General features: G+C 50.7%; 1 protein-coding gene and 1 pseudogene across 1 annotated transcript in view; one reads left to right on the top strand and one right to left on the bottom strand.

Moving 5' to 3' along the window:
* Window positions 1-16178, bottom strand: part of GNAO1 (G protein subunit alpha o1) — a 132007-nt gene that overhangs the window by 20162 nt on the left and 95667 nt on the right.
* LOC120617412 (uncharacterized) lies at window positions 13970-14085 on the top strand (annotated as a pseudogene).

The raw sequence follows: 16178 nt of genomic DNA, 5'->3' as shown, positions 1-16178 counted from the left end.
CACAAAGAGAACATGCTGGTTGAATCTCCCCAGCCAGTTGCTGAACACGGCAGGGGAGACCTGCCCCCCGACTTTCTCTCCCTCTGCGCCATGGCCCATCACTGTCAATGGCCTGTGGCCTTGTTATGGAAGGCTCCCTAAGATCTCCGCTGGGTTCAGAAGGTAGTCCAAACTTCCTGGATTCTTCGGGGATTTGTCCTCAGCCCTCCTGAGAACTTCTCTGTTTTGGGCCCAGCCTGCCTCCCGTGGAGGCAGAGAAGGCGGGGTTTTCTGAAGAACCTCACTTTCTGAAGGTGCTCACACCCCTTTCGGACCTCTCAATTATTTAGAAGCAGCCTTTTCTGCTGGCTTTTTAAGAACTGGGGCTTGGGGGTAATTGTGGCCTGAGTCCCTCGAGGCTCTGTCGCTGGTTCTAACACTTGACACCTAAAAGCTCTGCTTGGAAACCATCTGTCAGCAGCTGTGACTGGTGTGGTTTCCCACCCCTGGCCCTGGCCTGAGTTAAGGAGAGGGAGCCAGTGCTAGACCGGTGAGTGTTCCCTGGCCGAGCATCTTCCCTGTGCTGAGCCCAGGGCTGGGTGGTGGGCACAGAACAGCCAGCAGGATCTGGACCCTGTCTGCCCAAGCCTGCAGTCCAGGGTGGGCATCAGACACATCAGCTGCGAACTGTGGAGATGCGGAAGGCTCCTCCACAGAGGCCCACTGAGTAAGGTCTGGGCCTCTGTGGAGGAGCCTGGGGTGGGGATGAGAGAGGGACATGTGTAGGGGACAGACAGTCAGGGGTTGGCTGTGCCAGGAAGGCAGGGCACAGTCCAGACACTGGCCTTCCCTGAGGAGGGAGTTAAAGGCAGGCAGAACAGGGAGCCTAAGCAAAGCTGAGGGCCTTGCCAGGAAGCAGTGGGTCCTGGAGGGTGTCAGATGCTCCTCTGGCCATCTGCAGGGCCTGAGGACAATGCTGGGGCTTGGAGGTCCACGTGGCCTTTAGACATTAAATGAGGAACAGCTACCCGCCTGGATAGATGGCTGATGTGTGTGGACTTGTGCACCCTCAGGTGGAGAGGGCTTGGAGGCAGTTCTGAGGGGATGAAAACTCTCCCCAGAGCGGAGATAACGATCATGCTCCTTGGTGTGGGGCTGGGACGCGCACTGTCTCTCTGTGCTTCCCAGGCTCCCGGTCCCTCAGGGCCCTCGGCTGCTTCTGTGTGCTGGGCTTTCAGCCTGCTCCCCGGCTCTGCCTTTCTCAGATGAAGCTGCTTCCCTTACGTGTCTCTTAAAACCACCCCAGCAGGATGTCCTGTGCCAGGGCCGGTGGAGAGATGGGCAGGGCACGGGGCGGCAGCCAGTCCACAGTTTCTGCAGAGGGAGATGTCGGGGCCGGTGTAGAAGGCGGTGAGGGCCTGTGGAGGAGGCCAGCCCGCCAGAGAGTGGGCGACAGGCAGAGATGGGGGTTGTGGGATGGATGCTGTTCTGGGTTCTTAGGGGCAGTGATGCGGTGATGTCCCCAAGGCTTCTGTTCACGGGTCCCCGAGGATGAAGCGGGATCGCCTGCTTGTCCAAAGTTCCGACCATCACCCACCGTGGGACGGACTGATGTGTGCCACTTTCTCTTGGTGCCCTTCTCCCCTTCGTGGGCCCAGACCTGCCAGTCTCTACCTCCTGGGCATCTCTCCCAGACAGGGGCACGGTGGACAGCTGAACCACCGAGCGGCCACTCTTCAGGCAAAAGTAAACTTTAAGGTGAATGGGACAGAAATTTCCAAATCTGTGATGCCCTCACCCTCTGCCTACTTTTTCTTGAGCTCAATGTTCTAAAGGAGAATAAAAGAACTAAAATTGGATAGGATAAAGTTCCAAGAAACGAACAAGGGCAGAATGAAATTACCCACACATAGCTCAAAGGGAAAGAAAAGTGATAATGGCCAACCTCGTTTCTTCAGAACACAAAGTGACTGCGGTGAATAGTTTAATTAGAGCTGCCTTGGCTGGGAGATATTAGGAACACAATTATGGAAGAGAAAAGATGGACACTGGAACACCACACATGGCAGGGGCGAGGGGGAGACAGGCAGGTCCTGGAGATGACAGGTTTGGCTGATCGGCTCCTCTCCTCAGGCTTATTCATTGCCACCCCTTCCTGTCGCCTTCTGCCCTCACCGTCAGTTCCCACACCATCCATTAAAGTTATCAGATATTGTTTTTTCCCCCTGTCCCTAGAAGGAGCATATCACCCTGCTTCCAGGATCTCAGAGACACAGCCTGGAGGAGCGTGCATCAGGTGTCAGAAGTGGGATTCAGCCTACATTCTGCCTTTGACTGTCTCTGGGACTCTGGGCAAGACTCATCTCCTCTCGGTGTTCCCGAATGCACCAGGAAGGGGTTGGCTAGATCAGTGATTTTTCAAAGGGTGATCTGCGGACCCCCTGGAAGTCTCTGAGGCCCTTTCAGGGGTTTACAAGATCAAAACTGTTTTCTTAACAATACTAAGACATCATTTGTCTTTCTAACAGTGCTAATGCTTGCACTGATGGTGCAAAGGCAGTAGTAAATAAAACTGCCAGCCCCTTAGCAGAAAGCAGTAGCACAAAACTGTACTAGTTGCCACTGTATTCTTTGCCGCCATGTACTCGCAGTAAAACAAATGCCAGTTTTACTTAAGAATGTCCTTGATGTAGTAAAAATTATGAATGAAAAGAATCTCTACCCTTGAGTATACCTCTTTTTCATATTCTATGTGACGAAATGAGAAGCACGCACAAAACCCTTCCGCTACAGAACAAAGGATGATGCTTGTCTTGAGGAAAGCAACTCGTAATACTGAGCTGCTGGCTGTGATGGTCCCTTTTTTTCATGGGACATCACTTTTACTTGAAAGAATGCCCGACAAACAATGGTGATTCGGATTTGGCACACATTTTCTAAAAATGAACCTAGTGAGCCTATCGCTTCAAGGAAAACAACTAACTCATTTGTTACCAAAAAGAAAACATTCCAGCTTTCAAGTGCAGAACCAGAATTTTGGAAAACCTGTATTTATCACTGTAAGCCTGACGACTTGCCACCATCTAAAGACTTTTACGATACGATCAGTGTTGTAGTTAACAAACGTGAGGTTTTGATGTTGTATGTTGAAATGTGTCCACGTTTGGAAGATCTGCATAACTCAGTGAACTAACATCAAAGTACAAAGTGGAACGGCGGATTTTTTTAAAGACTTCATTTTTTAAAGACTAGTTTTAGATTTACAACAAAACTGGGAGGAAGGTACAGAGATCTCTCGTGTCCCCCTGTCCTTAAACGTGCACAGCCTCCTCCATTATCAATATTGTTTACTAGGATGATATCTTTTTTTTTCTTTTTTTTTTAAACGAAGACGAATCTACGTTGACACATCATAATCGCCCAAAGTCTGTAGTTTACCTCAGGGTTCGCTCAGTGTTGTGCATTCTATGGGTTTAGACAAATGTACGATGACTTGTATCCATCACTATGGTATCATACTGAATATTTCCACTGCCCTAAAAGTCCTCTGTGCTCTGCCTATTCATCCTTCCCCTGTCTCCCCTCTTCCCACAACTATTCACCTTTTTCCTGTGGCCATAGTCTAGCCTTTTCCAGAATGTCATATAATTGGAATCATACAGTATATAGTCTTTTCAGACTGGCTTTTTTCACTTAGTAATATGCATTGAAGATTCCTCCATGTTTTTCATTACTTGATAGCTCGTTTTAGTGCTAAATAATATTCCACTGTGTGTATGTTTCACAGTTAATTTCTCCATTCAGCTACTGAAGGACATCTTGGTTGCTTCCAAGTTTTGGTATTTATGAATAAAACTATTATCAACACCCAAGTTTTTACGTGGACGAAAGTTTTTCACATCTTTGGGGTAAATACCAAGGAGTACAATTGCTGAATCATATGATAAGAGTATGTTTATTAGTTTTGTAAGAAACTACCAAACTGTCTTCGAAAAGTGGCTGTACCATTTTGCATTCTCGCCAGCAATGTTTGAGAGTTCCTGTTGCTCCACATTCTCGCCAGCGTTTGGTGTGGTCAGTGTTCCAGATTTTGGCCATTAAAATAGGTGCGCAGCGAGTGGTATTTCATTGTTGTTTTGATTTGCACTTCCCTGATGACATATAAGGTGGAGCATCTTTTCCTATATTTATTTGCCAACTGTATATCTTCTTGGTGAAGTATCTGTTAAGGTTTTTGGACTATTTTTAAATTGGGTTGTTTGTTTTCTTATGGTTGAATTTTAAGAGGTCTTTGTATACTTCTGGATAATAGTGCTTTATCAGATGTGTCCTTTGAAAATATTTTTTTCTCAACCTGCGGCTTGTCTTCTGATTCTCTTGACCTTTTTGTTTGCAAAGAAGAAAGTTTTGATTTTAATGAAATCCAGCTTATCGGTTATTTTTATAATGATTGTATCTTTGCTGCTGTATCTGAAAAGGCATCGCCATACCCAAAGCTATTTAGGTTCTCTTACGTTATCTTCTACGAGTTTCATAGTTTTATGTTGTACATTTAGGTCTATAATCCATTTCGAGTCAGTTTTTGTAAAGGGTGCAATGTCTGTGTTGAGATTCTTTTTTTTTTTTTGCACGTGGATGTCCAGTTGTTCCAACATCATTGGTCGAAGAGACCAATGGATTTTAATATAACAGAACAGAAAAGGGTCATTGACATATAGTTTCGGATCGCAACTATCCTTTAAGAAACTAACACTTATCCAGTTCTGGTGAGTTTCAAAGAAGAAAGACCGAAAAGGCGAGAAAAATACTCCTTCCTTTTCCAACTGCATGTTTTTGTGGGACCAAATCCTACTCATAGTCTTCAACCAAGACAATACATCACGGCAGACTGAATGCAAGAGCACATGAGAATTGAACCTTAACAGACACCTCACCCAGAAGACAGACCTTAAAGAGATGTGCCAAAATGTAAAACACTGATTCTTCTTACTAGAACATTTCTAGAAAATACCGTCACTTCTCATAAAAGCATTATTTATATTAATGTGTAATGAGTTTATTAGTTATTTTTAAATGAGTAAATATTTTAAATTTTCTTGGTTTTAATTTCGAATGCAATAAGTTGATAGTGATAACCTACATAAACAAGATGCTTATCGGAATCCTCAATTTTAAAGATTATAAAGAAATCCTGAAACAAAAAAGTTTGAGAACCACTAGATTAGATCATTCTTTTCCAGACATTACCCCCTAACACCTTCATAACTTCTGCCAAAGTCCCGTTCCACCTGATGACTCACTTATTCCTTTCCTTAGGCACATCTTTGCACTTAATGAACTTCATGTCCCTATGGTAAATGAAAACCCCATATGAAGCATTCTAAATGAAAGATACCCATAAGAATACAACAAAGTCAGAACGCTCATATCAGAGTCCAGTAGGATCCTGTTGCCGGCTGAAGGCTCTCAGACCCAGGCTCCTCTCTCTCTGTCAACGAGGACAGCTCAGAGGTCTTAAGGATGTACTAGCGCCAGCCTGAGACTTTCTCCTTGAGGTTCTCAGGCTGAGAGAGAGGAAAAGCAATCACTTTCTGATTTGGTGAACCCACATCAGTAAATGCAGTGGCCCAGTTCGCCATTTCACCACTGACACTGTCCCCCCTCACAGATTGATGGCACGTGTCGTTGCGTGGAGGGGCCAGCAAGGAGGACGGAAGGAAAGGGCCCCCCACCCCTCCGCCTGTCCCTAGCAGCCCTGCGGCTGAGCGGGCACTTGCTCTTCGGTGAGGCGGACCATCCCCCTGGCGGGGGCTGCACACGGCCCAAACCACCTGTATTCCTGGGAGCCACCAAAGTCAAATCCAGGACTACCCCATCCCAGACCTCTAGGGCCCCACCCAGCCACCAAGTGAACTTGAACAAAACCCCCCAAAGGGAAATCACTGCTTCCCACATCCCGCGTTGGACTCGACCGGCTGAACAGGTGGGTGCGAGGGGCCCGGTCCTGACTCTCCAGCTGCGCCCGCCTCGCCCGTCCCATCCCTTCTTCCTTCGCCGTCTCCCCCCCACGCTCTGGCGTCCGCTACATCCACGTGCCGACTGCTGCTATTTACTTCATTTTAAAAAGCGACGTTAAATCTACTCATTTAAAAAATTCGGTTTGTCCTAAATAATACTATTCATGATATCAGAGGGGACACACAGCCACTCTCCAATGACAGTGCTGTCACATACGCTGGAGACCCCGAGGTTGGCTTCCTTCTCCTCCCTTCCTTGGTTCCTGCAGCCAATGGATTCCCAAGAACTGTCATTTGTCTCCCCAGAGAGGTCTGAGCTCTTCCCCTTCCCCTTCAAGGTCACCCCTGCCTCTCCTGCGCGGATGACAGCGGTAGTCAGACCAGACTCCTGGCCTCCGGGCTCTCTCCCCCTATAATCCACTGTGTCCCCACTATAATGGAACCAAGGCCACGTCGCCTGCCACCTAGAGCTCATTCCATCTGTTAACCCGTGCTCGTCAGCCACATCGCCATCCTGGGTCCCTTCCCAAGGAGGAACCGGAGAAAGACGTTTCGCCGAGAGAGCGAGACAGCAAATGGAGGGAAGAGACAGGACAGAGGCCTCGGTGGGAGCAGCCGGAACTGGATGCACGCCCACGTGAAATCTGCGGGAAATGCAAGGATTTGGCCTCAAAAGATGCGGACGAGTCATTTCAACGCTCTGTGACTCAGTTTCCCCCGCGGCGCATGGTGGTGCTCTCCATGCGCGCCCTGCCCCCAGGGCCTCTCTGAACCGCGAAACGCTCGAGTCATGGCGCGTGTGCACGTGTGCACGTGTGCGCCTGGGTGCTCGTCAGTATTGGCGGGATGAGTGGTGCTAACATGACAGCAAAGCCTGCCTAGCTAAGCCGTGTTTGTGAGATAACGGGGTGAACAAGGGATGTGCAGGAGCCTCCGAGGGCAGCTGGCTCCTCACACACCTGGGGCTGTTTCTCCTGCTCTGTCCATGGAGCAGAACAGTATCTTGTGCCTTCAGCAGCTCCTTGGGCCAGCCGGCTGCACACCTCAACCTCAGGGGCCCATCCACCTGCCTTCTAAGGTTAAAAGGACTGGGGCTGCCTCTTCCCAGATGCTGGGAGGGACAGAGCAGGCCTTCTTCACCTGGTGGACCTTATAGGCTGGCAGGGAGAAGTCCCCTAGAGCAGCGGTCCTCTACCTGTTTGGCACCAGGGACCAGTGTTCCTCTGAGGATCTAATGCCTGATGATCTGAGGCGGAGCTGAGGTGGTGATGCTGGCGCTGGGGAGCGGCTGCAGATACAGATGCAGCTTCGCTCCCTGGCCAGCCGCTCACCTCCTGCTGTGCGGCCCGGTCCCGAACAGGCCATGGACTGGTACAGGTCTGCGACCTGGGGGGTGGAGACCCCTGCATTAGAGGGAGCAGCCCCCTGCCCAGTAGGGCCTGTTTCTATAGCACCAGCCCAGGCCAGCACACTGCCCTGTGAGTCCCCCAAGGTGGCCCAGGCTGGACAAAAGCTCACTCTCCAAGGACAAGGCCACTGCCTCAATCACCTCTCCTCCCAGGAGCAGCTCCCCTGTACCCCTGAAAGGTGCGGCAGGCTCCGAGGGCTGTGGCCCGCTGCGGCCCCCAGGCCTTGGCTGCCATCCCGGCCACACTGCGCCCAGAGGCGCCTTCCACACCCTTTGCTTGGCCAGCAGTAGGCGGTGCCTTTGAAGTCGGGGCTACGGTTCCCACTGGAAACTTTGCTCAGAACCAGAATTACAGGCTGCATAATCCGCCTGCAATTTAAAATGCCACCCAGGTTTCCCCCCGCCCCCCTTTACAATGTCATCTTAATTAGATCGAGCCTGATTTCATGTTTCCTAAATTTCGAGGTAATTTCTCTGGGACATTTCCCTCCCTGTAGTTATTTTTATCTTCAGCGTAAGGTGGAGGGAATGGCTTGAGACTAATGGGCAGGTCTGCAGACACCCCAACCCTCCAGCAGTTTGGGGTTGGCTGCCCCCTGGCTCTGGGGGCTGAAAACACACTGGTCCGAGGGATCTCAGGGAAGGCAGCTCTTAGTGAGGTCTTTTGGGGGTTCTCCCCTCCATTTAATTCAGCACACCACTATTTGGGCCTCTTTTCCCTTGGGGAGCCTGGATGGCCCTGGCCAGCACCCCCCGCACCCCTCCCCAGCCTCCTTCCTCACTCAGCTTATCATTCTCTTCATGGCCTAGGCTGCTGGCTGTCCAGCCCTGCACAGTTGAAGGGGAGTGTCCCAAAGTGTGGGCCACAGGGGACTCTGCATTAATAGCATTGAATCACACCTGGAGGTCTCCAGTTGCCTTTCGAGGATTCCGACCAATCACCCCAAACACTCGCTAACCATCCCTTTCAACAAAGAGGCAACTGGTCACTTAGGACTGGTCTCCTCTGGCCTCAGGCGTTTCAAATATGGCAAACTACAACCCAACCCTGTCATCAAAGAGTAGGTCAGGGAAGGCTCCTGTTACGAGCTGATTGTGTCCCCCAAAACTCATATGTTGAAGCCTAATCCCTACTACCTCAGAATGTGACTGTGCTTGGATAGGGCCTTTAAAGAGGTAATTAAGTTAAAACAGGGTTGCCAGGGTGCGTCTTAATGCATTATGACTGGTGTCTTTGTAAGAGATTAGGACACAGTCAGAGGGAAGACCCTGTGAGGACACGGGGAGAAGGCAGCCACCTGCAAGGCAAAAAACTGGCTCTGACGACGCCGTGATCTTGGACTTCTGGCCCCCAGAGCCGCTAGAAAATGAATTTCTGTTGTTTCAGCCACTCAATCTGTGGTCCTTCGTTATGGCAGCCCTAGTGAATTAAGGCTCCAAGATGGGGCTCTCCTTGGGGCTGGGAGTGGGGGTTGCTCTCCATCATTCCAAACTGTATCTACGAGGCTGTGTAGGGTCTGGGTCCTACCTCCCCTTGAACCTTATCCTGAGGTCCTTTGCTGTCACTTGCTACCTGCCAGCCACCCTGCTCCCTTCCTAGGCTTTGCACATATTTGCCAATTCTACCTTAGGGCCTTGGCACTGGAGCCTCTTGCTACATCAAGTCTTTGCAAGACTGGCTCCCTCCTGTTTTTCCAGTCTCTGTTTAAATATACCCCTCCCCGGCCAAAGTTTTCCCTGACCGCACCCCCTATCCCCCATCTGAAGCAGATTGCCACTCCCGCATTCTCTTCTTTAACAGCACGCATCCCAGCGCAACGTGTGTAATTCGACAGGTTTGTGTCCTGGTCCACGTCTTCTTTCTAGGGAGACTGGGAGCTCCAGGAGGGCGGGGCTCGCTTCTGCTTCGTTGACTATGATGGCTCATTTATAAGGTTGCTGCTTGTGGAATGAATGAAGGGATGAATGAACTCTGGGCCATAAGCTGAGATGGGCACCAAGTGCCATCTCCTTGTCCTGGGAAGGTCCGGCCACACCAGGGTGAGCCATCAGGAAGCAGAGAAGGGCCCATCGGGAGCTGGTTCTCAAGGTCTCTGCTCTCCTCAACAGGAAAGTCCCTGAGAATCCAGTGAGGCAGAGACAAGGATGGGCACAGAGCTGGGTGCACCAAAGGTGGGGGTGACAAATGTGAAACTGTCTGGAAATAGCAGAATTAGTGGTCGAAGGCTGCGTACGGCTCCCGTGGCCCTTCTCCACTGACCCCACCTTGACCGACCTGGGAGGCCCTGTTTCCGGCCAGGGGGTGTTCCAGAGATGGTGTCTGCACGTACAAGCATCGTAGCTGGGGAGCGAGATGGCATGCATTGGGTGTGTCACAGCATTTTATCATCCCAGGAGAATTTTAGGTGGAATTATTTATAGACAGAAAACAGTGCTTTTCCACGATTCGTTAGATTAATTTATAAGGCAGCTGTTTTTAATAATTTGGGATATGTAAGGAAAGGGAAATGTCAGGGCAAGCCATAAATTTGAAGCTGAGGACACAGGTTGGGTGAGGACTCAGTGCACACATTGATGACATCGGCAACGTGGGTCACGGTGGGCAGACCGGCAGGCTGCCACGGCCAATGTGCGACACCCCGTCACAGGGCACTGCTGGTTGCAGAAAGGAGTCTGCCTTATTCCGAGTGTGGTGAGAAGCCATGAAGGGCTTCAAGGAGGGGAGGCAAAGGATACTGTTTTTGAAAGCTCACCGGATGCGGGAGAGCTGGAAGGGAGGCCACAGAGAAGACCGAGGAGGCCGGCGCCGTCATCAGATGAGAGACGACGGAGCTTTGCAATGTTGGAGCTGGAAGGGCCCTTAGAAATGGTGCCATCTATGTTCCCTCTTCCTATAAGTTGGGAAACTGAGGCACAGACAGGAGGGTCAGTGGTGGCTTGGCTGGGGGCTAAGCGCAGGCTGGCTGAGAAGCGAGGCTTGTGAAGGGGAGGCAGCAGGTGGTGGAGGGAGCCCTTTAGGGAGAGGCCACCATTTAAATCACCAGGGAACCTCAGTCTGCCTGCGCTGGCTCTGGGGTTTCCGAGAAACGAGCATCGCAGATGGGAGGAGGGGGGTCAGACTTAGAAGGAGCAGATTCTGAACTACGGATCGAGAAGATTGTTCACATCCATGTGAGACAGGACATAGGTGCCACTGTCCAGATGAGGCCGGCAGGACTTGCGGGCAGGGCACCCAGGGTCCCGGGAGGTGGGGCCCACCCGCACCCCTAGACAGCAATACTGTGAGAGAAACTGGACTTCGGGAGCAGGCCAGAGTCTCAGGACAGGCATACTTTGTTTTACACACGTTACGGACATTACGTTTTTTACAAGTTGACGGCAAGACCCTCTACTAGCAAAAAGATTACAACTCACTTTATTGTGACACTTTTATTGTGCGGATCTGAAGCAGAACCCGCAATATCTCTGAGGGACGCCTGGATGCGCATCTGTAAAATGGGGACGAGAACAGCATGTACCTCACAGGACGCTGTGAGTAAACGAATTGGCGCAGTCAAGTGCTCAGTGTGACTTCTGGTAAGAATTCAACGTGATGGCCACTGTGGTTTATTAGTCACATACATCTAGAACAGCTATGTTCCTCTTGGACGAAATGCACAGTAAAACAATATAAGTCAGGGGTTTGGTGAAAACTAACTTTCCAAAACAAAACGAAACATCGCAACCAAATAAACAACCAATCTTCTTTGACATCCGTATAATAATTGAAAAAATGACCTGCTTCTGTGATAAGTGCTTAGAGGGGCAACAGAAAAACAGCCCCACCTTCTGTAGCCAGTTCATCACCCAGAGAAGTGACTGAGAGCGAGACAGGCGAAAACGAAATCCCAGAGCGGCATGTGTCTGGACCTTTCCGACCCCCCAAAACCTGTGCTTTTGCTTCTACCACACCCCTTCGGTAAGAGGCTTGATCTTCAAAAGCACATCCGAGTCACCCCTATGTCCTTGCTGAAGTGTGTTTATAGTCCATTAATATTCTCGGGGGGTTGACATCAAAAGCCCTCAATCGACCGCATTGCTACAGTGGACAGGGCTCCGTTCTCTAGACCGCTGTAGCTGCTCAGGATTGTTATCCAGCCTCTGAGCACCAACCACAGGCCACATCGGCGGCCTGCGTCCGTCCTGGCTGCCTGGGCTGCCATCGGAGCTCTCGGGTGTTTGAGGGAACGCGGCCTCGCACTGGGTTCAGGCAGGCGCGCCCATGGCCCCTGTGGTAAATGGGGTGGTGAGAACACCACCTCAGGGGACCAGTGATGGCGAGCACTGGGCTTCTGGAACTAAAACTGTTTTTGCTGGAACTTTGACAAGGGAGTGGAACATAAATCAAACTGTCTAATTTGACAGCTTATTGGAAAAAGTGATTCGGAGACAATCAGGAGCCTCGGTGCCCTGCCACTGACAAGCCATCGGCTCCATCGAGGGCTTCTGAGCCAAACACAGGGGCACAACTTTCAGACCTTTTCATATAAAAGTTTATATTTTTTAAAAATACTCTTTTTGATTTTCAGGGCTAAGCCAAATAAGGGCTCATCCCATTTTACAGATGAGAAAAATGAAGTCTGGAGAGGAAAATATTTTAACTAGGGAGGCATCTGGAGGTGGGTAACCCTAGATTTTGTTCCTGGTTCTGCCCCTGTGTGACCTCCCCAAGCCTGAGCATTCAAATCTGTTAGACAGTTCCAACTTCTCGAGGTGTGTGATGGTTACAGGGAGTAATATAAGCAATAACATAAGCATGTGGTGAACACTCAGCAGTCAGTGGATGTCAGCTGTTACTACGTCACACTGTGGGCCAAAGGTGAGCTGTGGCCAGTAGCCAGGTGGTCATCACCTTGACTTCCAAGCAGCCACTCATTTCTTGCACCTGTTTAAATCCTCGGCATTGCATGACTACTATCTGTCACTTCTTATTTATTTGCTAGTTTGTTTCTCTTCTCTAAACTCTAAATTCCGTGAGAATTACTCTTCTCAGAGGCCTCAGCTAGCAGCTTAGATGACTGGCACATAGTAAGTTTTTAGTGTAACTTTAGGAGTGCAGGAGGCCCCTTTGAGATGTGAAGAGAGCTAGAGCCTCTCTCTTTAGAGACAGCACATAGTCAAACACACAGAACTACACAGCCAAAACCACATGCGCGCGTGCGCGCACACGCACACGCACACGCACACGCGCACACACACACACACACACGCACACACACAAAGATGTCTTTTATTTCTGGAGTTGCAGCCCCACAATCCCTTGTTAAGAACCTGGCCAACTATAAATCACAGAGGCCCAAATGGTTTCTAGCCACAAGGTTTGTTCTGATTGTCTGGGGTGATGCCCCAGCCCTCATGCGCCTGTGTAAACCGGGCTGATTTCTCCCAGCGGAGTAATAAGCCTGGCAAAGTTGCTTGTGTGACTATCTCTATCCTGCTCCCTCGCCGTCTATATTGTGTGGAAGAGGCCATTCTGCTCGCCGCCCATGCAAATTTAATCATGTTCTGAAACCTCCGTCCCACGGAAATATAAATGCGTTTCCAACTCTGAGGCTTCAGTTATCAGGGGGAGGCTTTAGGAACCATTCAGGGAGTTGTTTGATATACTGAGTCGACGGCTTATTGGAAAAAGCGATTCGGAGACAAGTAAGAAAGAAAAAAAAGGAAGGGCTGGGGGAGACCAGGGAAGAGGACAGGGAGCCGTGGAAGGCCCTTTGGGGCAGGCGGGGCGGGCGCACAGTGGTCCCTTGGCAATGGCAGCTTCTCAGTCACATGCAGCATCACGCCAGGTCCCATCTGAAAAGGCTTCTATCTGAGAGAATTAGATGCAGCCAATTGGAGGCCGCGGGCCCAGGGCCCCACCTCCCTAAAGCGGAGTTTGCCTCCATTAACCCTTCAGTGAGGAGCTTTCTCTCCCCGGTGGAGCCCGCGGGAGGCTGGCTGACCCAGAGCCGGCACCGGGGGCTTCACCAGGAGCGTGAAGGTGAGATGTTCACTTGGGCTGCGGGCCCTAGGTCCGGGCGGGGCTGCTGACCTGCCTTTGGACTCAGGCATGCCTGGGTCTTGGTCCTGGCTCTGTCATCTATCCGCTGTGTGACCATGGACAAGTCGCTCGCCCTTTCTGAGCCTCAGTTTCTTTATCCGTAAAATGAGCATAATCCTATTACTTACCTAGCTCACACGGACAAGGCGAGCTTTCCCAAATCTCAATATTTCTGTTCTGCTCATAATTTCTGTGTAAGACCCCTGGCCTTCTGTGAAAAATGGGTTCCTGTGGCTGGCCTCACTTTACAAAGAAATTAAGCCCTTCCTTTGGTCAGTTCTAATATCTGGGCTATCACGAACTAGATGGGCAACCTGCTTGTTTTCTGAATTAATATTAAAATAAACATATCACTATTAAAATGAAGACCGTGAGTTAGGGTAACAGCAGAAACGACTTTCCTGGCGCGGAGGCTGGCCCGCGTGCACTGCACGCCTGCCTGGGACAGCTGTCCCTGTCCTGCTGTCACCTCTGTCACTGGTGGTCTACGGCCACGCCACCCTGAACAAGCCCGGAGTCTGGTCTCGGAAGCTAAGCAGGGTCGGGCCTGGTTAGTACTTGGATGGGAGACCACCTAGGAAGACCAGGTGCTGTAGGCGTAAAAAAAAAGAGGCTGGTAAGCTGACGAGGTCCTTGCAATCTGTGAGGTCAACCGAGGGTTGCCTCGCCTGAAAAAAAAAAAGTGCCAGTGGAGGAGGGGGCGACAGTGGGGCCCATCTAGGCACCTGCTTCACGAACCCTTCCCCCTTCTGGGGCACCAATCCCCTTCCTACCAAAGCCTGGATCCCAGTCTGTCCGGCCCTCTCGCTTTCCCATACTACCTCACGTCTGTACGTATAAAAAAACTGTCCTACACAGAGATAACTTCAAAAAGAAAAAAATTGTCTAGTTTACATTAAGGAGGGAATTGGCCCTCCCTGGCCCGGCTACACACATTTTTTCCCCCCATCTTCATAACTCCGTCTCCCCCCAATCTAGCAAAACTTGAATTTCTAAAGAGGGGAAAAAGTAGTCCATCCAGCACTGCCTGGTTACTTGTCAATTCTGCCTGGCTGACTAACCCAGAATTCCTTAATTACAGCTCGAGCAGGAAGATTTAACAGTTGCATTAAAAAATAAAAAAAGAAATAAAAGAGAAAAAAACATTCAAACCTTAGAAAAAATGTTCACCTTGTAAAAACACACATACAAGCAAACGAGAGAATCGAAGTGGGTGCACAGGGTCTGTGAGCTGTGTGCGCAGAGAAACGGGCTTGGGCTGGATGCAGAGGTCCCAGGTCCAAGTCCAGAATCTGCAGGCACTTGACCTCTCTCAGCCTGGGGATCAAGGCAAGGCTGGTGTGTGGACAGCGGCAAGATGCAGGTGCTTTGTGAGGCGTGGAGCATCATGTGGACATCAGAAATGCGAGTGCTCTCTGGTGCGGGGGGTCGCTTTTGGGCCAGGCCTCGACTGAGCTGGGAGGCAGCTGGAGTTTGACCCCATCCTGGGCACAGGGCTGTCTTCTCAGCTGATGGCTAATCCCCCACTGGGAGATGCTTCTCCCTCCGGAGTACCAGTACTTGAACCCAGATTCCTAGAGACCTAAAAACCTTTAAGACCCAAAGGGCTCCATCTCCAGTTGGGGGACTTGGGGCCTTCGGGGCATGGGGAAGACACTTTTGAGTGGGGCCCCAGAACCACCCTTGGAAAATATGCCCCTTGTAAGAACTGTTCTGGGATGGCGGCAGCTTCCAGGGAACTAGGGTTCTCTCATTCTGTTCCTAGGGAAGGAACTTGGGTCCCGGAACCAGCTCGGACTTTGACCTGGAGCCCTGCCTGCTCGCCCCGCCTGCTCGTACCACAGGCTCTGCTCGGTTTCCTAGAAGAATCCGAAAAAGCAAGGTGCTTTGGCCAGAGACGAAGGCTTGCTTTCCAGTCCTGACCTGCCCATGGCCCTTGCTGTAGGGGGCCCAGCAGGCTGACTTGCTGGCCAGCCCTGCAGGTTCTGGGGAGAGGTGACCACCTGGGCAGAGGCACCCAGGGGCTCTAGTCCTTGGACCCCTTAACCCCTGGCCTCAGCAGCTGTGCTTGCTCCGGGGGTAGGAGCTGGAAACAGGCAGAGCCCAGCCACACCGCTGAAGCTTGCTCCGAAGTGACCAGGGAGCCACTTCTGTATCCCTGGTCAGGCAGGCATCTTTGGCGCAGCCTTCTCCAGGGCCACTTCAACTCCACTCTGCATGGGAACAAATGCTTCTCCCTTCAAAACCCAAGGACTTTGTTTAGCTGAGCTCAATTCCTGAGCCCATCACCCTGGCAACCGGCAGTTGGGGGATTTACATCTCATGCATCGCAACAGGGGAACAGCCATTCACCAAGTTGAGGGGAACCCCACAACACAAAACTAATGTGCCCCCCTCCTCCTACCCCCTAAGAGTGCAGCCACAAAACAAAACAGAATCAACAACAAAAATTTCCCATAAGCCCATCTGGCCTTGGCTGGCAATCAGCCAAACAGGAATTCAAATTTAATCAAACTTTCATGTCTCCCTTGTAAAGCTCAGGAAATCAGTAATTGGTTTTATAATTAAATTTTCTGATCACGTATCAAAGGAATGGGTCCTGCCAAAGGCCAAGGAATGGCCTGTGTCCAGTAAGGACAGCCAAGGCGGCTCTGGAAGGTAGAGGAGAACTAACTGCTGGTGCGCTAAGAAT

The sequence above is a fragment of the Pteropus medius genome, unplaced genomic scaffold (assembly GCF_902729225.1).
Source record: "Pteropus medius unplaced genomic scaffold, Ma_sr-lr_union100, whole genome shotgun sequence".
Lineage (NCBI taxonomy): Eukaryota > Metazoa > Chordata > Mammalia > Chiroptera > Pteropodidae > Pteropus > Pteropus medius.
The sequence above is the reverse complement of the archived record's forward strand: the minus strand, read 5'-3'. Positions and strand labels throughout refer to the sequence as shown.